The sequence below is a fragment of the Rhinopithecus roxellana genome, chromosome 20 (genome assembly GCF_007565055.1).
Source record: "Rhinopithecus roxellana isolate Shanxi Qingling chromosome 20, ASM756505v1, whole genome shotgun sequence".
Classification (NCBI taxonomy): domain Eukaryota; kingdom Metazoa; phylum Chordata; class Mammalia; order Primates; family Cercopithecidae; genus Rhinopithecus; species Rhinopithecus roxellana.
The window spans coordinates 77,541,081-77,564,515 of NC_044568.1; the positions used below are offsets into that span (position 1 = coordinate 77,541,081).

General features: G+C 44.2%; 1 protein-coding gene and 1 pseudogene across 1 annotated transcript in view; one reads left to right on the forward strand and one right to left on the reverse strand.

The window, feature by feature from the left end:
- The window catches only part of GRIN2A (glutamate ionotropic receptor NMDA type subunit 2A), a 423,682-nt gene that overhangs the window by 349,272 nt on the left and 50,975 nt on the right, over positions 1-23,435 (reverse strand). The window lies entirely within an intron of this gene.
- Positions 1,590-3,126, forward strand: LOC104667723 (annotated as a pseudogene).

Sequence of the window (23,435 nt, forward strand, 5' to 3'; positions counted from 1 at the left end):
CCATAAAGGTAAGCTGAAATCCAAAGAACAAGAAATAAACAGACTACAAAAAAAAAGGAAGAATGAATAAGACCTACTATTTAATAGCACAACAGGGTGACTATAGTCAATAATGAATTAAGTGTACATTTTTAAATAACAAAAATATATAATTGGATTGTTTGTAATACAAAGGATAAATGCTCAAGGGGATGGAGACCTCATTCTCCATGATGTCATTATTTCACATTACATGCCTGTATTAAAATACCTCATGTACGCCATATATACACCTACTATGTAGCCACAAAAAATAAAAATAACTTTTTAAATAAAAACAATTTTAAATAAAAACTGAAATCTGTCAAGTGAAGAACAAAAAGAAAGTTTTGGGCAAAGGGAGTGGCACACTCAGAGGTTACAGGGTAAAAAAGAGCTTGGCAAATTTGAAAAGGTGAATGGAGACCATCTGGAATAGCATTTAACAAGTTAGGGGAACGTAGTAATGGATGACATTGGAAAATAGACAAGGCTAGATCACACAGGACTTCATAGTTTGGATTGGTAAATAGTTTGGATTTTTTAACAAATTCTAATGGACGTTATTACATGGTTTTTACCTGGGGAATGTCATGGGACTGTTTGTTTTAATAAAGATTTATTAACAGAATATGGAGAAGCAAGGGCAAAGTGGAAGAGAAATATCAGTGAGGAAGCTATTGCAGTGATCCAGGGGAGTGATGGCACCAGCCAGGACTGGGGGAGTGCATGGGAAAGGGAGAAAGGTGGGTGAGTCAAGGGATATTTCGAAGATAAAAACAACAGGATTTGCTGACGGACTACAAGTATGAGATAAGGAGAAATTGTGTAGCAGGATCTGGATAAGTGATCATAAATCTTACTCCCTTTTCTTCCTAGGAATATTTAGTCCATAAAAAACCTCCCAGGCTCCACTCCTTTTACGGTTCAATGCAGATGAACTCAGTTGCCTTAGAAGCCACATGTTGAAGGTGGCAGAGCCAAAAGATGAAAGGAGGTGAGCCCCTGAATCGTCCCTTGTCAGAGGGCCACCCTCTGAATGCAAACATCCGCGTTCGACTTCAGATGAGTAAGAAGTACATCTGTAGTGGATTAAGTTTCTGCTATTCAGGGATGTATGTGTTAAACTAACTTTTCTTAACCTAATTCCTTCAGAGAAAAAAAAAATCAAGAAAAAACTAGTTTATCAGCTTGACCAATTTAGTGGAGCTAAGCATACTCTTTCTTCAGCTCTTAAAAGAACTGATTGAAATGAGACAGTTTGGAGGCTTTCAAGGGATTGGTTCAATTCCATTTCTAAAAGGAATCTCTGCTGAGAAAATAACAGTAAATATAAAGGTTTATGCACAGAGATGTTTATCACAGTGTTATTTATATTAGTAAAAGTTTCCATGAAAGTGACCAAGGCACCCAAAACTAAGTGGTTAAATAAGCATCATTATGATTTGACCTTACATGGGCATTAAAAATATGATTACAGTCCCCTGGCCCACAGCGTCAGCAGCAGCAGCGAAGGCGGCAGCGGCAGGCGGCCGCGCGGGGGTTTATGTCGAGTCGCAGGGTCTCGCAGCAGCATGGCGGACTACCTGACCAGCTGTGGCACCAGCTACGTGCCTGAGGACCGGCTCACCACACAGCAGTTCTTCATCAGCACCTATGGCCTCACCCACAACGACTTCCTGATTCTCCCAGGGTTCATAGACTTCATAGCTGATGAGGTAGACCTGACCTCAGCCCTGACCCAGAAGATCACGCTGAAGACACCGTTGATCTCCCCCCATGGTCACTGAGACAGAGGCCGACAGGGCCATAGCAATGGCTGTGATGGGAGGTACTGGTTTCATTCACCACAGTTGTATCCCAGGGTTCCAGGCCAACGAGGTACACAAGGTCAAGAAGTTTGAACAGGGCTTCATCACGGACCCCGCGGTGCTGAGCCCCTCGCACACTGTGGGTGATGAGCTGGAGGCCAAGATCCGGCATAGCTTCTCTGGCATTCCCATCACTGAGATGGGCACCATGGGCAGCAAGTTGGTGGGCATTGTCACCTCCCAAGACATCGACTTTCTTGCTGAGGAGGACCACACCACCCTCCTCAGTGAGGTGATAAAGCCAAGGATCAAGCCCATGGTGGCTCCAGCAGGTGTGACATTGAAAGAGGCAAATGAGATCCTTCAGCGTAGCAAGAAAGGGAAGCTGCCTATAGTCAATGATTGCCATGAACTAGTGGCCATCATCGCCCACACCAACCTGAAGAACCGAGACTACCCTCTGATCTCCAAGGATTCCCACAAGCAGCTGCTGCACTGGGCAGCTGTGAGCACCCATGAGGATGACAAATACTGCCCGGTCCTGCTCACCTGGGTAGGCGTCAACGTCATAGTCTTGGACTCCTCCCAAGGGAACTCGGTGTATCAAATCACCATGGTGCATTACATCAAACAGAAGTACCCCCACCTCCAGATGATTGGGAGGAATGTGGTGACAGCAGCCCAGGCCAAGAATCTGATTGATGCTGGTGTGGAGCGACTGCACGTGGGCATGGGCTGTGGCTCCATCTGCATCACCCAGGAAGTGATGGCCTGCAGTCAGCCCCATGACACTGCTGTGTATAAGGTGGCTGAGTATGCCCAGCACTTTGGTGTGTCCATCATAGCCGATGTGGCATCCAGACCGTGGGGCACGTGGTCAAGGCCCTGGCCCTTGGAGCCTCCAGTGATGATGGGCTCCCTGATGGCTGCCACCATGGAGGCCCCTAGTGAGTACTTCTCAGGTGGGGTACAGCTCAAGAAGTACCGGGGCATGAGCTTGCTGGATGCCATGGAGAAGAGCAGCAGCAGCCAGAAACGATACTGCAGCGAGGAAGTTAAGGTAAAGATCGTGCAGGGTGTCTTGGGCTCCATCCAGGACAAAGGGTCCATTCAGAAGTTCGTGCCCTACTCATAGCAGGCATCCAGCACAGCTGCCAGGATATCGGGGCCCGCAGCCTGTCTGTCCTTCGGCCCATGATGTACTTAGGAGAGCTCAAGTTTTAGAAGTGGACCATGTCAGCCCACATGGAGGTGTGGCGTCCTTGGCCTGCACTCTTACCAGAAGCAGCTGTACTGAGGACAGCAGTGGAGGCTGAGGTGGGGGAGGGGGCACAACCCAGTGTCCACCTTCAGGCACAGCCTCTCTCCATAACTGAGTGGTCCACAGATTTGCACTATGAGTTCCCCAGCTCCTTTCCAAGGAGAGAAGAGAGGTCCTGAGGGCTCTGCGGCCCCTCGCTGGGCATCCCCTGCAGAGTCAGGACTGCTCCCAGGGCCAGGTTGTCTGGAAGCGCCCCCCAGCCCAGCCAGCTGGGCTATCAGACCCTGCACCTGCCTCAGGTCTTTCTTGCTGCAGCATACTCCAGCATGGCCCCCACCCTAGTGATAGGAGGCCCCTCCTGGCTTCTCCTGCAGGGCACCTCCCTGCCCCCAGCCCCTCAGGAAATGGCCTCCCTGCCTCTGGCCCTTCCCAGGCTGCTGCCCTCTCATCCATGTGGTACTTCTGAGCTCCTGACCTAGGCCAAGGGGAGGTCTCTGCCCCTTCCCCGGCCCTGGGCTAGCCTTGGGTCCTGCTCCTCAGGCCATTCCCCTAACCCTGGCCCTGGGAAGGAGGTTGCCCTGGTCATGGCCACCTGCCCGTCATTCCTGACTCGCGACTGTCCCTCTATACCGTTCCTGCCCTCTTCTCAACTGCAGTTGAAAGCTTTAACTTAGCACATTTTGGGATCACAGTTGCATCACTGTGTATTAAATAATCGGAATAAATAAAAATTATGCTTCCAGAGATTTTGATAGCAAGTGAAACATGCAGTTTATATACTACTGCATGTATAAATTGTGTGCAATTACAAATATGTGTGAATATATTTATATCTTATGTACTTCTATACATACACATACATACACATGCACATCAATGCACACACACATATATATACATAGAAGGAAATAAAGGGGAAAATGCCATTATTAATATGTGTGACAGCGTTATTGATAATTTTAATTTTATTCTGTATTTTAAAACAATTACCATATAACACTCTTGGGACCAGATGAAAATAATATACACTCAGCATTACTTTTTAACAAATTTAAAAGACTATTTTTTTTTTCCAATTTATGGGTTTTTTTATTTTGGGGGAAATTTTTCATAATAAAGAAAGGTCACAAAAATATAGTGACGGCCGGGCGCGGTGGCTCAAGCCTGTAATCCCAGCACTTTGGGAGGCCGAGACGGGCGGATCACGAGGTCAGGAGATCGAGACCATCCTGGCTAACATGGTGAAACCCCGTCTCTACTAAAAATACAAAAAACTAGCCGGGTGAGGTGGCGGGCGCCTGTAGTCCCAGCTACTCTGGAGGCTGAGGCAGGAGAATGGCGTAAACCCGGGAGGCGGAGCTTGCAGTGAGCTGAGATCCGGCCACTGCACTCCAGTCTGGGTGAGAGAGCGAGACTCCGTCTCAAAAAAAAAAAAAAAACAAACAAACAAACAAAAAAAAACAAAAATATAGTGACTCCTTTCCAGATTCATTAAAAATTCTTCTACAACATGATCTATAATGGTTGTATAATACTTCATTGTACAATGGTGTACCATAATACATTTGATCATTCAGTAGTTTCTTGACATTTAAGTTGTTCCCAGTTGGCCTCTATTGCTACTAACACTGATGAAACCCCTTTGCATAATTTTAGGGGTCCACTCATAATTATTTTCCTTGAATTAACTTCATTAAATGTAGACATAGATTCCTAGGTCAAAAGCTCCGCACAATAAAAGGTTTTGAGTATATATTGCCGTATTATTTTTGGAAAGGTTGTACTAATATATACCCATTGGCAGTATAGGTAGAGTTAACTGTTTTCTGTATGTTATTCTTCTCTTACAGTTTTCTTATTTGATAAGCAAAAATAAAACAGAAAAACTCAATGTTTTTGTTTCTTGCATTTCTTGGAGTTATTAATTAATGATTTAAATATATGTTTTATACCTAGCTATACACTTTTATGGTAAATTAGCTTTTTATGTAAAAGACTATTTCATGACCTTGAGGAGTAGAATCTTGAAGGGTATCTTAAGATTTTTAGCCTTAGCCCTGCACGGTGGCTCACGCCTGTAATCCCAGCACTTTGGGAGGCAGAGGCGGGCATATCACAAGGTCAGGAGATCAAGACCATCCTGGCTAATACAGTGAAACCCCATCTCTACTAAAAATACAAAAAAATTAGTCAGGCGTGGCGGCATGCGCCTGTTGTCCCAGCTGCTGGGGAGGCTGAGGCAGGAGAATGGCGTGAACCTGGGAGGTGGAGCCTACAGTGAGACGAGATTGTGCCACTGCACTCCAGCCTGGGTGACAGAGCAAGACTCCATCTCAAAAAAAAAAACAGATTTTTAACCTTAGTTGGGCATAGTGGCTCACGCATGTAATCCCAGCTACTCAGAAGGCTGGGGCAAAGAGTTCAAGACCAACCTGGATAACATAAACCCTCGTTTAAAAAAAAAAAATAGGAAGAAAGAAAAAAAAGATTTAATTAGCCGGGCATGGTGGTGTGTGTCTGTAGTCCCAGCTACTCTGAAGGCTGAGTCAGGAAAAATTGTCTGAGCCAGAGTTCGATGCTGCAGTGAGCTATGATCATGCCACTGCACTCCAGCCTGGGCAACAGAGCAAGACTCTACCTCTAAAGACACAAAAATAAAAAATAAATTAAAAAATAAAACAAATCCTTCATAAAACCACACAATGGGACTGTGCTCTGCAGCAATGCCAATGCTAAACACTCTTAGAAAAGCCCCACAGGGGAACCTGCTTGGAGACAGAGAGAGTTGAAGAGGTTTTGATCCACCCAAGAGATTACGTGTGGGCAAAGCCAAAAAGACCCCAGACTCGAAGGTGCCAGCTTGGATGAGATGAACCAAATCAAGCAAACAAGGCAGATGCTGTAGGCCAGTCACCCACAGAGGAATCGTAACCTTTGAAAGCAGATTGTGTAAACACAAGAGAGGGAGGAGGAAGATGTATCCTCTGTGTCCCCAGAAACCCCCAGGCACCAGTCCCATCGATCCCAGGATGTGAATAGCTAGTTTGTTTTGGGTAGCTAAGAACACTGCCCACTCAACCAAAATAAGAATGACTTCTGCAAAAGGTTATGAACCCATTGATTTCTCTGACAGTATTTCCCAAGAAGGCAAACAAAGCCCAAAGCCTGTGCTCAAAAGTCTAGTGATCTAATAACTAAAGAATCACAAATTAAAGTGTCCTACATGAGCCAAGTAGGAACACTGGCAAAATAGAGAATTTATGCTTCATTTAATGGGGCAAAGTCACGCCCCCGATGTGCCAGGTGTGCATGCTGTTTAAAATTTTTTGTTTAGATATTTTCTATGTAAAACTAAGGCTATTTCACTTAAAATTCCAATTTTCAGTTTCTTCCTGAAAACATGGAAGAACTATCAACACTACACCCACGCTCCCCCATGGCATTGATCCATCGACTGGCCTCTTTCACTTGTTTAAAATTATTGTCTGGGTTCATTTAATTTTGGGGGGTTTGCAGTCCTTGCTGTGTGTGTTCCTTCCCTGCTTAAAATGTGCTGCTTTCAACATTCTGTAGCAATTGTGTATAAAGTAAAAGTAAACTAGCCCGGAGAGAGAGTCTTAAGAGGGCTCTCCTTTGAGTAGAGTGCATGGACTTTGTTTACCACTCTTTTGCGTGATCTAAGTTTTTTTTTTTTTTTTCCAGCTTACTTTGTAATTTCCTTATGGTTTCAAAATGCTGGAGAACTGGTCTCCAATTAGTGAAGTGTTTCTGGGGGCCTTCTTTAAAGTTACTTGCTTTACTATCGACATAGTGCTTGTATGTTTTCATTTGTAGGTAGTCGGAGAGATGCTTGAACAGGAAGAGACAGCAGCTCTCCTTGTTGTCCCCACTCCTCCCTTGTCTTAGATGCCAGAAACCTACCTGGAGGGGGATAAGCAGAGCATCCTTCCATGTGCACACCCTGGGGCCTGCACCCCCCCATAAATCATTATCTGAACCAACAGGTCAGGCTGCTGGGGCACCCACTCTACTTATCGGAGCGGAGCAGTTGTGCCCAAGGCAACAGCACCTGAATTTTATAATCCTGCAGGTGAAATTTAGTGCAAATCAGATATTCCTGATACCCAACTTGGCTTCTGTAACTGGATTCTCAGGCTGAAAACATTTTGTGTGAATGGGGTATGGTGGCGTGGGTCGCCATTTCCCAGAAGTATTCATTATTTCATTTCTCAAGCAAATACTGGGGATGGAAATATGGAGCATAATTACACAGGACTTAAAAAAAAAAAAAAAAGAATTACCAGAAATAGAACCATGAACACTTTTACACTGTTGATGGGAATGTAAATTAGTTCAACCATTGTGGAAGACAGTGTAGTGATTCCTGTAGGATCTAGAACGAGAAATACCATTTGACCCAGCAATCCCATTACAGGGTATATGCTTAAAGGAATATAAACCATTCTGTCATAAAGATACATGCACATGTATGTTTATTGCAGCACTATCCACAATAACAAAGACATGAAATCAACCCAAATGCCCATCAATGATAGACTGGATAAAGAAAATGTGGTACACATACATTATGGAATACTATGCAGCCATAAAAAGGAAAGAGATCATGTCCTTTGCAGGGACATGGATGAAGCTGGAAGCCATCATCCTCAGCAAACCAACATAGTAACAGAAAACCAAAAACCACATGTTCTCACTCATAAGTGAGAGCTGAACAATGAGAACCCACGGACACAGGGAGGGGAACAACACACACCAGGGCCTGTTGGGGGTGGGAAAGGGAGAACATCAAGATAAACAGCTAATGCATGTGGGGCTTAATACCTAGATGATGGGTTGACAGGTGCAGCAAACTACCATAGCAAATGTTTACCTAGGTAACAAACCTGCACATTCTGTACATGTATCCCGTAACTTAAAATAAAAATTTTTTTAAAGAAATAGAACCATGGAAGCTTACACAAAACGAAGGAAAGGGGAATGACTTCAGTTAGGTTTTACTTTAGAGCAGACCCTAAAGCAAGAAACTGGGGGGACATGGTTTAGTTGGGAGGTCATCACAGAAGTATGGTGAGGAAGTAGAAAAATAAGACAGGAAAGGAAAAGAAGCCAGCGGCAGGGAAATTCATGGGAAGGTTCCTGTTGGGGACAATGGGGATTCAAGCCCAACGGGGCCCTCCAGTAACAGTGTAGGACACACCTCAGTACTCACTGCTGTCTCCCTGAGCAGCAAAGAAGCCAGGGTATGCCAACTTATATCCCTCATTGTTAAAGACAGTTCTGGGGGGCATTTATTTATCCCCTGCCACTTCAGGTTTGCCATTGCAGGAGCCAAGCACAATCTTATGGCCAGAGAACGTTCTTAGGCAGAGAGATGCCTGTGCTTGAGGTGAGAAGCCATCACTGTGTTGGGAACTGTCCATCTAAGCTTCAGGTGACCCACAGGGTGGGCCAAGAGGATATGAGCGGGGCATCAACAACATAGCTACAGGGAATATTCCAGTTCACGTGACTGAAAAAAAAAAAGTAGTTAAGCTTACTCCATGCACAGGTGAATTCAGGACCCAAAATCTGTCATCTGGATTTCGTGTTCCTCCTTCTTGCTGTTCTGCTGCCACACAGTTGGCTCCAGTTGTTGGCTCCAATTGTTGGCTCCAAGTGGAAGCAAGATGGTAGCAGTGATTTTATTCCCTACATCTTTTCAGATTCACTTTTAATAGAAAATACTAAGTCTTTTCCCCCAAGAGCTCTTATCTTTAGAGAAACATACTGAAAAGTATAGACATGAAATGATAGGATGTTGGGAATTTGCTCCAAAATAATCTACTGTGGGTGGTTATAAAATGAAGTAAGATTGTCCTTGACTTGATAAATGCTGAAGCTGGATGGTGAGTATAGGAGAGTTATGTCTGCTTATGATTAGAGTTACCTCTATTTTCATGCATTTTGGAAAATCATCATAATAAAAAGTTAATTTTTAAAACAATCTCTCTTACTCAAGTTTGAGCTAAAGTCTCATTTCACCTCACTGGGTCTTCCTGGACCAGATAACCATCCCCAAACTGTTCACAGGGACCAGGAGCATATAATGACCCCAGTGGTCCAGGACTGAACCATATGCTATACCTCTGCACCAGGAGTAATCTCTACAAAAAGCTCACAGGCTACAGCTGGGGAAGAGGGCTTAACAGAGATTACATACAATTACCAGAAGAATGTAAATGAGTATTAAGATAAAAAATGCACAGGTCCACTCCATAAGGAGAATGGAAATATAGTGGACACAGAATATCTTTCCTCATCCAGCATCCATTCTAGTTTTTTACTGAAGAATTATCCCTGCTTGCCTCTTTATCCCTGTGGACTGGGCACCCCTTGTGCTAATGCTGCACAAGTGACCTGAACAATGAGAGGGAGACCATGGCGATGCGTGCAGAGATGAGCACATGGCACTGGACCAGCCAGTGATAATCTTGGGGCATTCTCTGGAGCCTCTCTTCCTTCTGAGGTGGCCAAACTGAAGGATAAACATCTGTTGTGGCTAAGGAGAATCTGCCAAAGACTGAGTCTGACAGAGGAAAGTGGAGCTCAGGTACAGGAAGAGGTTCCTGATGACATTGTTATATATCTGTATTCAGCCCTGCTAGAAGCCAGATACCCTGAACTTTTTAGTTACCTGATCAAACAAATGTCCCTATTTGGCTTGAGGTTCTCATTTAGACTTCTGTCACTTATATCTCTGGCTAATAAAGGAAACTACCATCATCCCCACCCCACCCCATGCAGCAACTGTAGTTTCTCCTGCCCTGATACTTGCGACATCAATGTATTGCTGTGGGTACAGCTCTACAAGCACCTGTGTTGCAATTTTCAGGTTAACAAGTAAAATCTTCCTTGAGTGTACACTTCTAAGCCTGTGAACAATATTTCTCATCCATTCATCCCTTCTGAAAATATTTTACATGCCCAATCCTCTGGTATGTACTTAGGATACAGAAATTAGGCACAATCTATGTCTTCCAGTCCTGGTATGGAGTAGAAGAAAAGATGCAAGTAGCAAACAGACTGCTGTATCTAAAAACTTGGGTTCTTTTCCCAGCTCCACCTTAAACTGTGCAGAAAGAGAATTCTGCAAAACTCTCCCTGCTACTGAAGAAAGTGTCCTACATGAACAGGATCCTGATGGTAAATTTTCATAACCAGAGACTGTCACAGAATTTGAGCCAAGATAAGCCATTCAATATTGATTTATTCTACTTGATCGGAAATTGTCAGTGGTCCAATTGTCCTTTCTAATGGAAGATCAGCATAAAGTCTCATTAAGGCCAGGACTCTTAAGAAAGGGGCATATTTTCTCCTTTTTTTCCTGCTGATCAGAAAGAAAAGACAGGGAGATCTAGTGGGATTGGAAGAGCCACAATATGGCAGAAATCTGGGTCCGTGAATCACTGCATGGCCATAGGAAAGCTGTTGACCAACCAGGAACATGATTACATAAGCAGGAAGCAAACTTCTACTATGTTATACCACTGATACTTGAGGGCTTATTTATTACAGCATCTACCATTATCCTTTGAATTACAAAGCTAAGAAAAAAAAGGCCCAATGGCTTTAAAACCCAGTAGAGTTCAGTAGGAAGAGGAAGATGGAGAAAGTTATAAAATAATTGATCAAGGTGGGTGGGAACCTCAGGTTAGATCCTCATTACACTTTGAATTTGAATGAGCTTTACCCATGACACAGGTGGATATCTTTGCTGTTCCTCAACACCAAGAAGGTATTTTTCAGCTTTATTTGATCAGTTGTTTTCATGCTTAATATTTTCCAGGAACCTGTTAATTCATACAGGTAAGAGACTGTGCTTTAGTCATCCCTGTAGCCTCCACAGCACTTCGTAATCAGTAGATTCAAACAAACAAAAGCCTCATTCAAGAAAGGAAGGAAGGCGGCTTTTTGTCCAACCCCGTAGTTCTCAACTGGGAAAGATTATTTTTTCATTTTAGGTTTCAGGGTTACATATGCAGGTTATAGGTAAACTATGTCACAAGGATTTGGTGTACAGATTATTTTGTCACCCAGGTAATATGCATAGTACCCGACAGGTAGTTTTTTATCTTCTCCCTCCTCCCACCCTCCGCCCTCAATTAGAACTATTTTTCTGTTGTTCCCCTCCCTGTGTCCCTGTGTTCTCACTGTTTAGCTCCCACTTATAAGTGAGAACAGGTAGTATTTGGTTTTCTGTTCCTGTGTTAGTTTGCTAAGGATAATGGCCTCTGGCTCTATCCATGTCGCTGAAAAGTACTTGAGTTCATTCTTTTTATGGCTGTGTAGTATTCCATGCTGTATATACACTAGATTTTCTGAATCCAGTCTACCATTGATGGGCATATAGGTGGATTCCATGTATTTGCTATTGTGAATAATGCTTCAATGAACATATGTATGCATATGTCTTTATATAATTATTTATATTACTTTGGGTATATATTCCATAATGAGATGCTGGGTTGATTGGTAATTCTGTTTTAAGTTCTTTTAGGAATGATCACACTGCTTTCCACAATGGCTGAACAAATTTACATTCAACTGGGGGAGATTTTTACCACCAGGGAATGTTTGACTATGGCTGGAGACATTTGTTGTTGTCACAACTATGGACTGCTACTGGCATTTAGTGGACCGAGTCCAGGGATGTTGCCATATGTCTTACAATGCACAAAAAAGCCCCTCCCACAGCAAAGAATTCTCCTGCTCAAAATGTCCATAGTGCCAAGGTTAAAAGAGCTTGATATAACCTAAGGTTCCCACCCCAACTTGACCAATTAATCATTTTATAACTTTCTCGGTTCTCCTCCTCCTATTTAACCCTACTGGGCTTTAAAGCCAGTGGCCCTTTTTCTTAGCTTCCTCATTTACTAAACAGTTTTCTGGGGAGGCCTTGGAATTTTACCTCTGTATTAAAATGATCTCTACTTTTTTTTTTTTTCACTAAGGAAAAAATATACAAGGGGGGTGGATGCAGGGGACAAAGCGTGGGTAAGCAGACCAGAAAGAGATTCCACATTAAAACACACAGGAAAACAGATCTTCTCTCTGGAAGACACCTGTGATCTCTTTGTCTCCTTTCTTCTATTAGGTCTTCCGCATGGTCAAGGAAAGAGACCCACTCCTGTTAGTTCAAGAGAAACTGTTTATTGTAAGGACACATACAGATTGCCACCAGAAGCTTTCATATTCTCTCCCTACTCCCCCACCCCATGGTACCCTATTTCCACTCCCCTCTAGTCTTCCCCACATAGTCCTCCTCCCACAGGTGTCCCCTGATCCTCCCCAGCTTCAGCTCATCATGGTATCTTTTCAGCCCCTGTATCTACAATGCTAACTGAAAAATCCTATTCTATTTCTAATTCAAAAGCCCACATTCAAGCTTATCCTTTCAAACCCAGCCACAGAGGTCAAATGTCAGACTGAGGACTGTATATAATCAGTCCAACATTCTTGGTCAAAGCAGCAATCCACAGCAAGAAGGGTGGGGCAACCACAAAGATTGGCATCTCTACTATGCTGTCTCACACACACTCCTACCCCTGACTCTGAGTGACATCGACCACAGGCAGAGTTACATTGAGCTACAAGAAGGAAACCACTTCCAAGACCCAGGAGGTGCCCTAATCATTTTGCCCCATGTATTGGCTCACACCCCTGGACACACTGGGGGAAAGTCACCTACCTTGTTTGCAGACACCTTTTTAGAGGATAACTCTTGGTCCTTAAGCTTAGAAGCTGTTATGGGGAAGAAGTTGGGGCTTTTCAGAATGACATCCAAAGATTACCCCATAGCTTTCTCCTCTGGAATCACTCACAACAGTGTCAGGCAGAGCCCCCGAGGGCCCACGCATCTTTCTCTGTGTTCTTGTGACCATGGAAATCAGGCAGGTCTCAAGAAACAAGGTCACAAAGGCACAAGCTCATCATCTATTTTCACAATACCAATGCAAGAGATCTCCAACACAAGCAAAGCAAAGGCAACGACTGGGTGCAGCCACATATCGTGCGTTTCCAGGCCATTCTGCCTGAGTTGAGATCATTATGCTGCTTCTTTCATTGCACAGGAACGTGGGGGGTTTCTCTAAACTATGACTCATAGCAAAGCATACAGGCAATCATGTAAGAAATCTGTTCTCCCTGGGAAACGAGGGTGAGCAAATGCTAAAACTTTTGATACTTTGATATAGCACTGGCCTTGGCTAATTTTACTTAATATGAAAGATTTCAAATAATGGAAATACTGACAGGCAAAAACATTAAAAGTCTGCATAAAATCTCATAAAGCCCTGCAAACAAGAGAGAAGCATGGTCTAATTAAAATAAAGGAAAAGATTGCTTCTGGGTTCCTGAATACTCTTTTCACAAAGGCTTCACGTCAGATCAACTTTAAGCACCAAGCAGCATGGATCCCACTGAATTTTATTCAGTGCCCTTCTGGGCAATACCAGCTGTGAAACTGGTAACCTATTGACAAATAGGTTATTTTTCCAGCTGCACCCATATTCAAGAGCTTGAGGAGCAAAGTCCCCTGATAATATTTGGCCATGAGTCAGAATGCATTATGCACCTTCTGTAGCCAGAGCCAAAAAAACTCTGGCTACAGGAGAAACCTGGCACTGTGCACAAGATCCCCTTTTTTAGCATCAGCTGTCCCCTTTGCAGTTTGTTAAAGCTGGAGGAGTTTTAACCCAAGTGAAATCTTTCAGGAGACTCCTGGGTAAGGAAGTTACAAAGGCGGGGAGGTAGGGGCACGGCTGCAAAGTTATGAACATTGCAGCAGGTTCGGCTATTCAGAATGAGCTATTTTCTCCCAAATCCTGTAATTGCCTGGAGCATGTGATCTTTTTGAAGGTCATTAGAGACATGCGGCTGTCAGATTCCTCCCAGAAAGTTTCTGCTTTGATTAGTTAGTTCCTGATGCTTATTTCCTAAAAGGCTCTTTTTGTCTCCCCCCAAAAAATGGGGAGCATTAAAATTTTTAAAAAGGAATTAGATGAATATCCTGCTAAATGTAACTTGGCAAGATGAGAGGAAGTAGCAAAGAAATATGAAAAGGGTGCAGGACTGGCCGGGCGCGGTGGCTCAAGCCTGTAATCCCAGCACTTTGGGAGGCCGAGACGGGCGGATCACGAGGTCAGGAGATCAAGACCATCCTGGCTAACACGGTGAAACCCCGTCTCTACTAAAAAATACAAAAATCTAGCCGGGCGAGGTGGCGGGCGCCTGTAGTCCCAGCTACTCCGGAGGCTGAGGCAGGAGAATGGCGTAATGGCGTAAACCCGGGAGGCGGAGCTTGCAGTGAGCTGAGATCCGGCCACTGCACTCCAGCCCGGGCCACAGAGCAAGACTCCGTCTCAAAAAAAAAAAAAAAAAAAAAAAGAAAAGGGTGCAGGACTTTCTCGGGCCCCCTGCTGGAGAGCCAACCTGAGGGAAATTGACGCACGATCAGCATATTCCTTCCCCAAAAATGAGATGACTCTGGAATATACATTATCAATTATCATCCATGCAACCATTCACTATTTTGACTCAAACAGAATGACACACATCGTTGATAAAGTCCACATGTACATCTCCAGGTCCCTGGGGCATTTATAGGCTGGAAAAGATTTAAAAAATATAAAATTCTCCTTGTTTTTAAGGATTCCTGTGTCTAAGAAAGCAGCCATGAGGACCTAATAAAGAACTAGAGCTGAATAAATTGTCCAGTGACTACGAGCAAATATATAGCCAGCAGTGGCAATGCTTCACATCAAAGAAGGAAATCAAAGATTTTCCCAGCACAGGGAGATGGGGCCAATCTCTCTTGGATCAAAAGTCCTTTTTATCCTCTCACATTTGCAGATGTGTAAATTCCAGGCAGATTTAATGAAGGAGTTACTTTTTCAATCCCTAGATTCTGTTTGCCAAACCTTCACCTTCAACAGGGCCACTTCAGCAACCCTGGCTCAGGGCTCCCTGCTTGCTTAGATGTAATACTCTGTCAACAACATCCTGCAGGCTGAAGCGGCCTCTTTTTTTTAAAGCCTTGGATCAACTATGCAAGCTCAACTTGCTTTTATTTTTGTTGAAAATACTAAATTAATTTGTCATCACTAATTCCTTCAAGCAAAGGAGCAGCTCCTCGTCGACGCCATAGTCTGCAAGATACTGAAGTTGCACGTTGTTTCTAAGAACACTGATGCCCTAAATCTCCCACTTTTGACTTCAGGAAAATGGCACTTACTTTATATTTGTAGAATTTCTGGGGCAGTGCTTCTCAAACGTTAACATGCACATGAATCAGCGAGGGATCTTATTAAGAGGCAGATTCTAACTCAGTCAGTCTGGCAGGGACCTGAGATTCTGCATTCAGGCTCTCAGAAGATGTCAAAGCTGCTGGTGCATGGACCACACTTTGAATGGTGAGGATCTATTTAGCTGGTTGGTAGGTACCTGGTGGCTGAGCTTTCAAACTATGTAGTCAGACTACTTGGGTTTGCATCCAGCCTCCACTGTTTGCCCTTTCTTACTGTGTGCCTCAGTTTCCTCATTTGCAGAATAGTGTTCAAAATAATAATACAAATAGAGCTGCTCTGTGGGTTACATAAAGCTATATGTATAAATCATTTGGCACAGTGTATGGCACATGAGCACTCAAGAGGTGAGCTGTTTCTGCCCTGGTGTAATGATCCCTCACAGAGCCTTTGTGCCCACCTTCTTTCCAGACAGAAGAAACCCAGAATAGTCCCCAGATGAAACGAAATTGCAAGTTTATAACCCTCACAACTCAGCCCATCAGCTTAGATTGTTAAAAAAGCAAGGTCTTTCAGTGCACCATATTGTCACAGTTTGAGAAGGGCCGTGTGCTTGCCGGTGTGTGTTCCAAAACCTAGACCACAATGTATAGGGGACAAAGAGCACCAGTCTTGGGGTCAGGTGGCCCAGGATGCAAACTGACCTCTGAAATCCTTTGTTTGCTTACTTGCAACATGGGGATAATAAAACCTACCATGTAGGGATACTATGAAGATCAGGGATCATGTAGGCAAAGTACCTGCCCTGTGTGCAGTAGATGCTCAATAATATTGGAGGCTGTTACGCTTGTAATCAAAATCCTATCCTCCCAAGAGCAAACAGAGGAAGCCAACGTAACTGGCAACTTAGCCTTGAAAACTCTTTGCTTATCTGGGACGAGCGGAAAAGGGCAGGATTCCTTGGAGCTTGGGTGGAGAGCTTTTCCATAGCCTCAGATACAGACAAGGGCACTGAAATTATGGGATTCAAGAGGTTTCTCCAGGTGGTCCAGGTGAGACAGAGCTGAGAGATGGCAGGGAAAGATACAGTCATAATTGATTCCTAGAGAGCTATCCATTCATTCATTCATTCGTATTTTTAAGTTGGCCCATGTGTCAGGTGTTGTACGAGAGAGTAGAGGCCCCACGCCCACGGAGCACCCATTTCATGGAAGAGACAAAACCATGAAAATGAACACATACAAGTTAAAGGTATGGTACAGCTAATGACATGAGGGCTCTTATGGAAAAGGTTAGCAGGACTGTCAGGAAGCCCTCTCAAAAGAAATGACCCTTAAGCCGAGTTTTGAAGTCGTCGTCATCAACCAGTGCAGAATAGTGGGAAGAGCCTTCCAGGCACAGGGAAACATGAGTACAGACCCCGGGGGTTGGAAAGAACAAGGAGGAAAATGACAGCAAACAAAGCCCCAAAAAAGCACATAGTGCCCAAATCATGCAGGGTCTCTTCACAGGCCGTGGTGAGGATGTTGAATTTTATTCCAAAGGCTACAAGATGCCATGAAACGGTTTTAAATACATCTGTCTTACAAAACCATCAATTGCACACGGCAGCAATCAAGTCCCCCAGTGTCCTGAGACTATGGAGTCAGAACTTGACCTCTTGATGCCTTCTACTTCTTACGAGAGATTCGAGGTCTTTGACCCTGGGGACACAACCCCAGTATGGGACTTTTTCAAACTTTTTACATTTATTGTCAAAGAAGCAGGGGCAGCAAAGAATATTTGGCTTTCCCTGGAAGTCCCAAGGGATGTTGGACAGAGCAACCCCAAGTGGAAAGGCTCTTGTTAGGATAAGTCGAGTAAATACACTACTGAGTAGACCATTTCTCCACTACGAGCTCAGCACTCCCAAGGAATAAGTAAATCCCTACTTAAATTGCCCGGGAGGCCTCCCTCAATTACACAAATCCAAGACATGACAGGGTTCAGCAGAGATTCTCCTCCAGCAAGTGTGAAGGCTGAGAGCAAAGCAACGGAGCTAAGGCATCATCCTCACACTGTTCACGGTGAGAGTTAAAAAAAAAAAAAAAAGACTGTCCCGAGTCTCCCTCTCCCTGCCTGTTTTGCTAAGCCCCAGGCCTACAGGAGGCTGGATGACCCAGAGGAAGAGGCTGCCTTGCCTACCACAGAGCCCTGGGAAAGGAGAGGGAGGGTAGCTTCCTCCTCTGCCAAGAAAATCAGGCGTCCTACAAGGAGAGAGAGCTGGGGGTAAAGGCTGGGTGGGAGGATGCTTAAGGGCCAGTCTTTCCCCAAACTCAGCTCTGTAGAGTACAGCAAGTTCCCTCCCACTCAGAACAGAAGGAGGTCTGACACACTCACACCTGCAGGAAAACGGGACCAGTGGGGAGGGGAGACAAAATGAGGACACAGACAGGAGGAGCCCCAGACTCCTTCCTGACTCCCTGCCTTCACCAAAATGAAGTAGGGAGGCTTAGCGCTCCTTCCAACTGCACTGTTTTGCTTACTGAATTTTCATTTTGCTTTTCTCAATTATAAGAATGCAAAGTCTCATCAACAACATTTTTGTGCTAGTTGATGGATTTTGTTTTCTTTTTTTTTTTTTTTTTTTTTTAACCAGAGATAGGATCTCGCTCTGTTGCCCAGGCTGGAATTCCGTGGCACAATCAGAGCTCACTGCAGCCTCAAATTCCTAGGCTCAAGTGATCCTGCCTCAGGCTTCCAAGCAACAGACTACAGGCATGCACCAGCATGCCCGGCTCATTTTTTAAAATTATTTTTTCTAGAGAGGGGGGGGTCTCGCTATATTGCCCAGACTGGTCTCAAACTCCTGGCCTCAAGCAATTCTCCTGCCACTGCCTCCCAAAGCACGGGATTATAGGCAAAAGCCAGTGCCCAGTCAGTTTCACTGTCTTATTTCAAATATTTTGTGGTATTGGCAGGGCTTAATATTTTCTTGGGCATTTATTAGCCATTGAATTTTTATTCTCTAATCACATGTTAATTTTTCCACTTCCATTTTTCTTTTAGGGTGTTTTGTCTTTTTCTTAATTTGTAAGTCATCTTTGTGAATTAAAGATAGTAACCCTTTGGCAAGTATCACCAACTTTTTTCCCTACCATTTGTTAGTTTCTATTAATTTTCTTTATATTGTTTCTGGAACTCCCTGAAAGGACCACCAAGCAACCATCTGATTCTGCCAAAAATACTGTCTTTGAAATATGGTTTCTAGAATGTCTATGAGTCACCTGCTCACATGTCCAAAATGTCTCAGAAATCCTTCTGCTTTTATAAACCTTGTATTTTGGCCTACAGCACCAGTCTATGCTTTTTACCAGGTCTGAGGACCTTCTGGGTCACACTCTGAAGTCCTGAGCCCACCGTAAACAAAGAGTCATTTCTGGGGGAGTTGGAGCTGCCCTAAGCCACTGAAAGCCAATATTCATACTCTTGCCCCATCCAACTGCTTTCATTAGCTCCACTCTTTTTAGTCTAAAAGCCTTCCTGACAGCAACAGGTGCCAAGAATTTCTCTCATGAACCCCATTTTCTTGATTTCAAAATCCACCTGCCTTGGCAGAATGGCTTGAACCTGGGAGGCAGAGATTGCAGTGAGCGGAGATCGCGCCACTGCACTCCAGCCTGGCAACAGAGCGAGATTCAGTCTTTAAAAAAAAAAAAAAAATCCACCTGCCTTAATACAAGATGAGAAAGTCTTTGGGTGTTTATTGGTTGTATGTTCAAGAAGAATCACCTGTGAGCTCTGGTGTCCAAGAAAATGTGGTGCTCCTTACCATCCTAAAGAACTTTCTCATCACTCAACCTCCACATGTGATATTCATCCACCTAAACACTACCTCCCTACCCCCATACTCCACCCTGGTTGGCCAACTTCTAATCATCTTTCCAATCTCAGCCTAACTACTACCACCCTGGGAGGTCTTCACCAGCAACTGTGCCAGCCACTCTTGTGCAGCAAGAGCCTTTAGTATCATTTCTAGCATCATGATAGTATAATTATGTATAAGAATAATTGCCTGTTTGTCTCCCCAGCCTTTTTATAGCATGAACTATGTCCTTCACCACTGTATCCCTAGCAATGAGCACAGAGCCTGGCACCTAGCTCACAATCAATAAATATTTGTGGAACTGATGGATGAATTCAGGTACTAGAAGCAAGAAGAGGGCCAGCACCATTGCTATCTACATAAGTCATCCATGCAAAGAGTATCAAGTTGAGCTCTTACATAGTAAAGAATTAAACCTTGCCCAAAAAGAAGTCTGGTCTTTGCCCTTGGTGTCTTACTAAGCCTTGGGAATGTCATGCCTAGATAGGAGTGTTTTCTTGCTTGTGGGGGACTTGGGTACACCAGAGAGTCTAACAGTGTGATTTAGAATGGGGGCTTAGAATCACATAGCATGAGCTCAACTTCCAGAGGACCTGGAAGCCGAGGTCAGCCATGTGAGAACTCAAAAGCAGAACCCAAAAAAGACTCTGCATGCCAAGGCTCAGTGAGCTTCCCTGGCTGGCAAAGTTCCATGCTTATTTTCATCCATTGTTGCTGAGGTGGCGGCACTGTCCATGATTCCATAGGAAGAGGACCACTGGCAGCTCACATTTGGACCTTTCATGACTCTGCCTATGTGTCCCTCTTTTGGCTGATTTTAGTCTGTATCTTTCAGCTATAACAAGCCATAGCTGTGGGTGTAACAGCTTTCAGTGAGTTTTGTGAGTTTCTAGTGAATTATCAAAGATAAAGGTGGTCTTGGCAGCCCTCAATCTTGGAAGTGATGTCAGAAATGGTTTTATGAACTGTGCCCCTCAACTTTGCAGCTCCACACTTAAGGACATTCTGATGGAAGGAACTATAATATTAACCTATCTAGGAAATATGAACCATAAAGAGGAGGCCATTACAGAATGTTGGGATTGGCCAAACCACCACTGTAGATGCTCCATTCACAGGAACCAGCCTTGGAATGCAGAGGGCTCTTGCCACCCCACTCTTTCAAGCTAGAGGTGGGCAGCAGCCTCCAGGCAAGAGCATGAATCATGTGTGCCTGCTTGCTGCTCCCCCTCTCTCCAACAGATGACTGGGCAAAAATAGAAGAGAATCCCTCCTTTATAAATATCTTTACATGCTAAATGTCTCTAAAAAGCACCATGTGCCAAGCTAGGCTGCTAAGAAACAGATGCAAAACAGAAGCAAAGATCCATGAGATAGCTGAGAAGTTAAAGTATTTTAATTCAACAAAAGGCAGAAAAAGTTTCTCAGGAGCATAATATAGTCAAGGGAGGCCTGATGCAACTGGAGAGTCATGGGAAGTCTGGCTCCCAGCTATTTACAATAGCATTTCTTACCATGGCAGTTTCAACGCACATATGTGCATGACTGTGTCTGTATACACGATCATGTATGGCACTCTCTTATTTCATCCCCATAACCAATCTTTATCCATTTGTTTAACAGATATTTATTAAGCACCTACTATGTGCATCACCTTTCTTAAAGCACCTACTATGTGCATGACTTTTTTGAAACAGGGTCTGACTCCGTTGCCCAGACTGGAATGCAGTGGTACGATCAGAGCTCACTGCAGCCTCAAATTTCTGGGCTCAAGTGATCCTCCCACCTCAGCATCCCAAGTAGCTGGGACTACAGGTGTAAGCCATGACACCTGGTGAAGTTTTTTTTAGTTTTTAGTAGAGACAAAGTCTCTCTGGGTTGCCCAGGCTGGTGATGACTCCCTTAAGATACAGAAATGACCAATCTGCCTGCTTTCAAAGGACACACGCTTTAACGGGAGGAGTCTGATTAAACACACACACACACACACACACACACACTAACCAAATAATATTTAGATAGAGCTAGGCTATAGGAGAAAATGAAGCTGAGTAATGGGATAGTGGCTGGAGTGGAGGCTACTTGAACTTGGATGATCATGAACAGCCTGTGACGGGCAGCCATGTTTGAGATGAAACTTGAATGGTGAGAAGACGACAACCACAGAAAGGTCCAGGGGAAGAAATTCCCAAGCAAAGTGCAAAGGTGAGTGTGAGGAAAGTTCCAGGAAGATAAAGAAAAAGGACCAAGGGAAAAGACAGCAGGATTTGGTCTGAGATATAAGCAGGAGATTATGGCACTCCTTCTAGGCCACAGCAAGAAATTGATTTTAATTCTAGGTAAAATAGAAGGCTGGAGGAAGATTTTAATAAGGATGCATGCGATTCAAGATATGGGTTTTTGTCATTGTTCTTAATCACTCAACCAGTGAGGTCATGCATTGATCGTAGGATGTCAAGGTTGGAAGCAGAGACCAGTTTAGAAGATGCTGCTGTCACTGAATGCAGATTTCATAAGGAGTTGCAGTAAAGGTAGAAGCATGTTTCACGGATCTGTGCTAAAGGCAGAGCTAGAAGCACTTGCTGATGGCTTCTACATAGCAGGTAAGAGGGAGAGAGAAATCAAAGGTGACTTGTAGGTTTGTAGTTTGAACAGCTAAATGGAAAATGAGGTCATTTACTAAGACAGGAAAGGAAGGAGGAGAGAGAGGTATGCTAAAGATAATGAGACTCAGAAAAGCCAAGACACTCATTCAAGGTTACATGGCTGGGAAATGATGGAGACAGACCTGGGACACTGGTCCCTGGGACTCCAGGGCAGGGTTCAACTGGTAAAGCAAGCTGAATTTCCAGGCCAGGTTCAGGGAAACACTGAGGGGAAAATCAAATCAGTAACCCAGGCAAATTCAGGGCATACCACATGGCTGATCTATTTTCAGCACCCACTCTTGTGAAGGCTACTTGTAGAATCTTAGAATTAATAGAATTTTCGAGCTGAGCAGATCCTTGGGCTCAAAAGGGCATCTGCGCCTTTGCAAACATGATTCACTGAATATCCCCTGAGTAGGCAGATGGGTCAGGCTGCTGAGTAGACTTTACCTTAAACGGAGCTCCGGACACAGACCCATCTTCCAAGCCATCCTATTCACTTTCTCCCCACTGTCAAAAGGAACAGGACATTATATAAACCTTCTGAAATGCCAAAAGGAGGAATTCTATATTTAACTCCCCTCCCAGCATCCAAACATCACATGATGGAATGTTGAGATCTAATTCAACAATGTTGAGTAACAGGGATATAACCCAGGGGACTCTCTCTCCCTTTCTTGCTTCTCCTGCAACTTCCCGTCTCCAGCCACCCACTGTCATGTCTTCATTAAGGAAGTTCGGGAACAGACTAGCTCAAGCACGTCCCCAGGAAAGTAAACAGCTGGGGGAGTCAAATGGATTACGCTAACGGAGATGCTATTAACACAGATATAGCTGCCAGGGAGCTGGAACTTAGAGCCAAACACAGGCTCAGCTATCCTGAGAGGTGTGGGGACTGAGGACTAAGAGGGACAGAGGCAGCAGTATAAAAACCAGTGCTTTCAAGGTTCAGGAGGCAAATGAAATGGAACTTCAGCTTCTGCATCTCTGCAGTCGGGACTTTTGTTAGAAAAGCACTTAAAAAAAAATTCAAGGCACATCTACAAGATTTCAAGAGCTGGCATGATGGAAAATAGCGGCAGGGGCTGATCAAGATGGCGTGGAGTGAGGCTTCTGAAAACACTTATTGACCAGCTTGCATGCTGTGGATGATCGATAAATATTAAACACCGAGGCTAGTGGAGAACAGGTTTTAATGAGGCCCAGAACAGCATGTAGTGTGGGCTGCAGTAGTGAGGGGCCACAGAGATGCTAAGCAACCAGTCTCATATCTGCAGGTCCCCCATGTCCATGCCTTTCCCTGGGCTGTTCTCAGTTACAAAGAAAAAGCAAACCAACTCGGGGAAATTCATCGGGAAGCTGGAGGCTAAAGGGTCCCTCCCGGCATGGCCAAGGCCTGCCACTCCAGTCTCTTCTCACTACTTACCCCATTTTTTTTTAATGCTCAGGGTGTAACAATAAATAAGAGGGACAGAGGGCACCTCTGCTCTCGGAGTTTCCAGGCTAATGAGAGAGGCCTCGAACGCATTG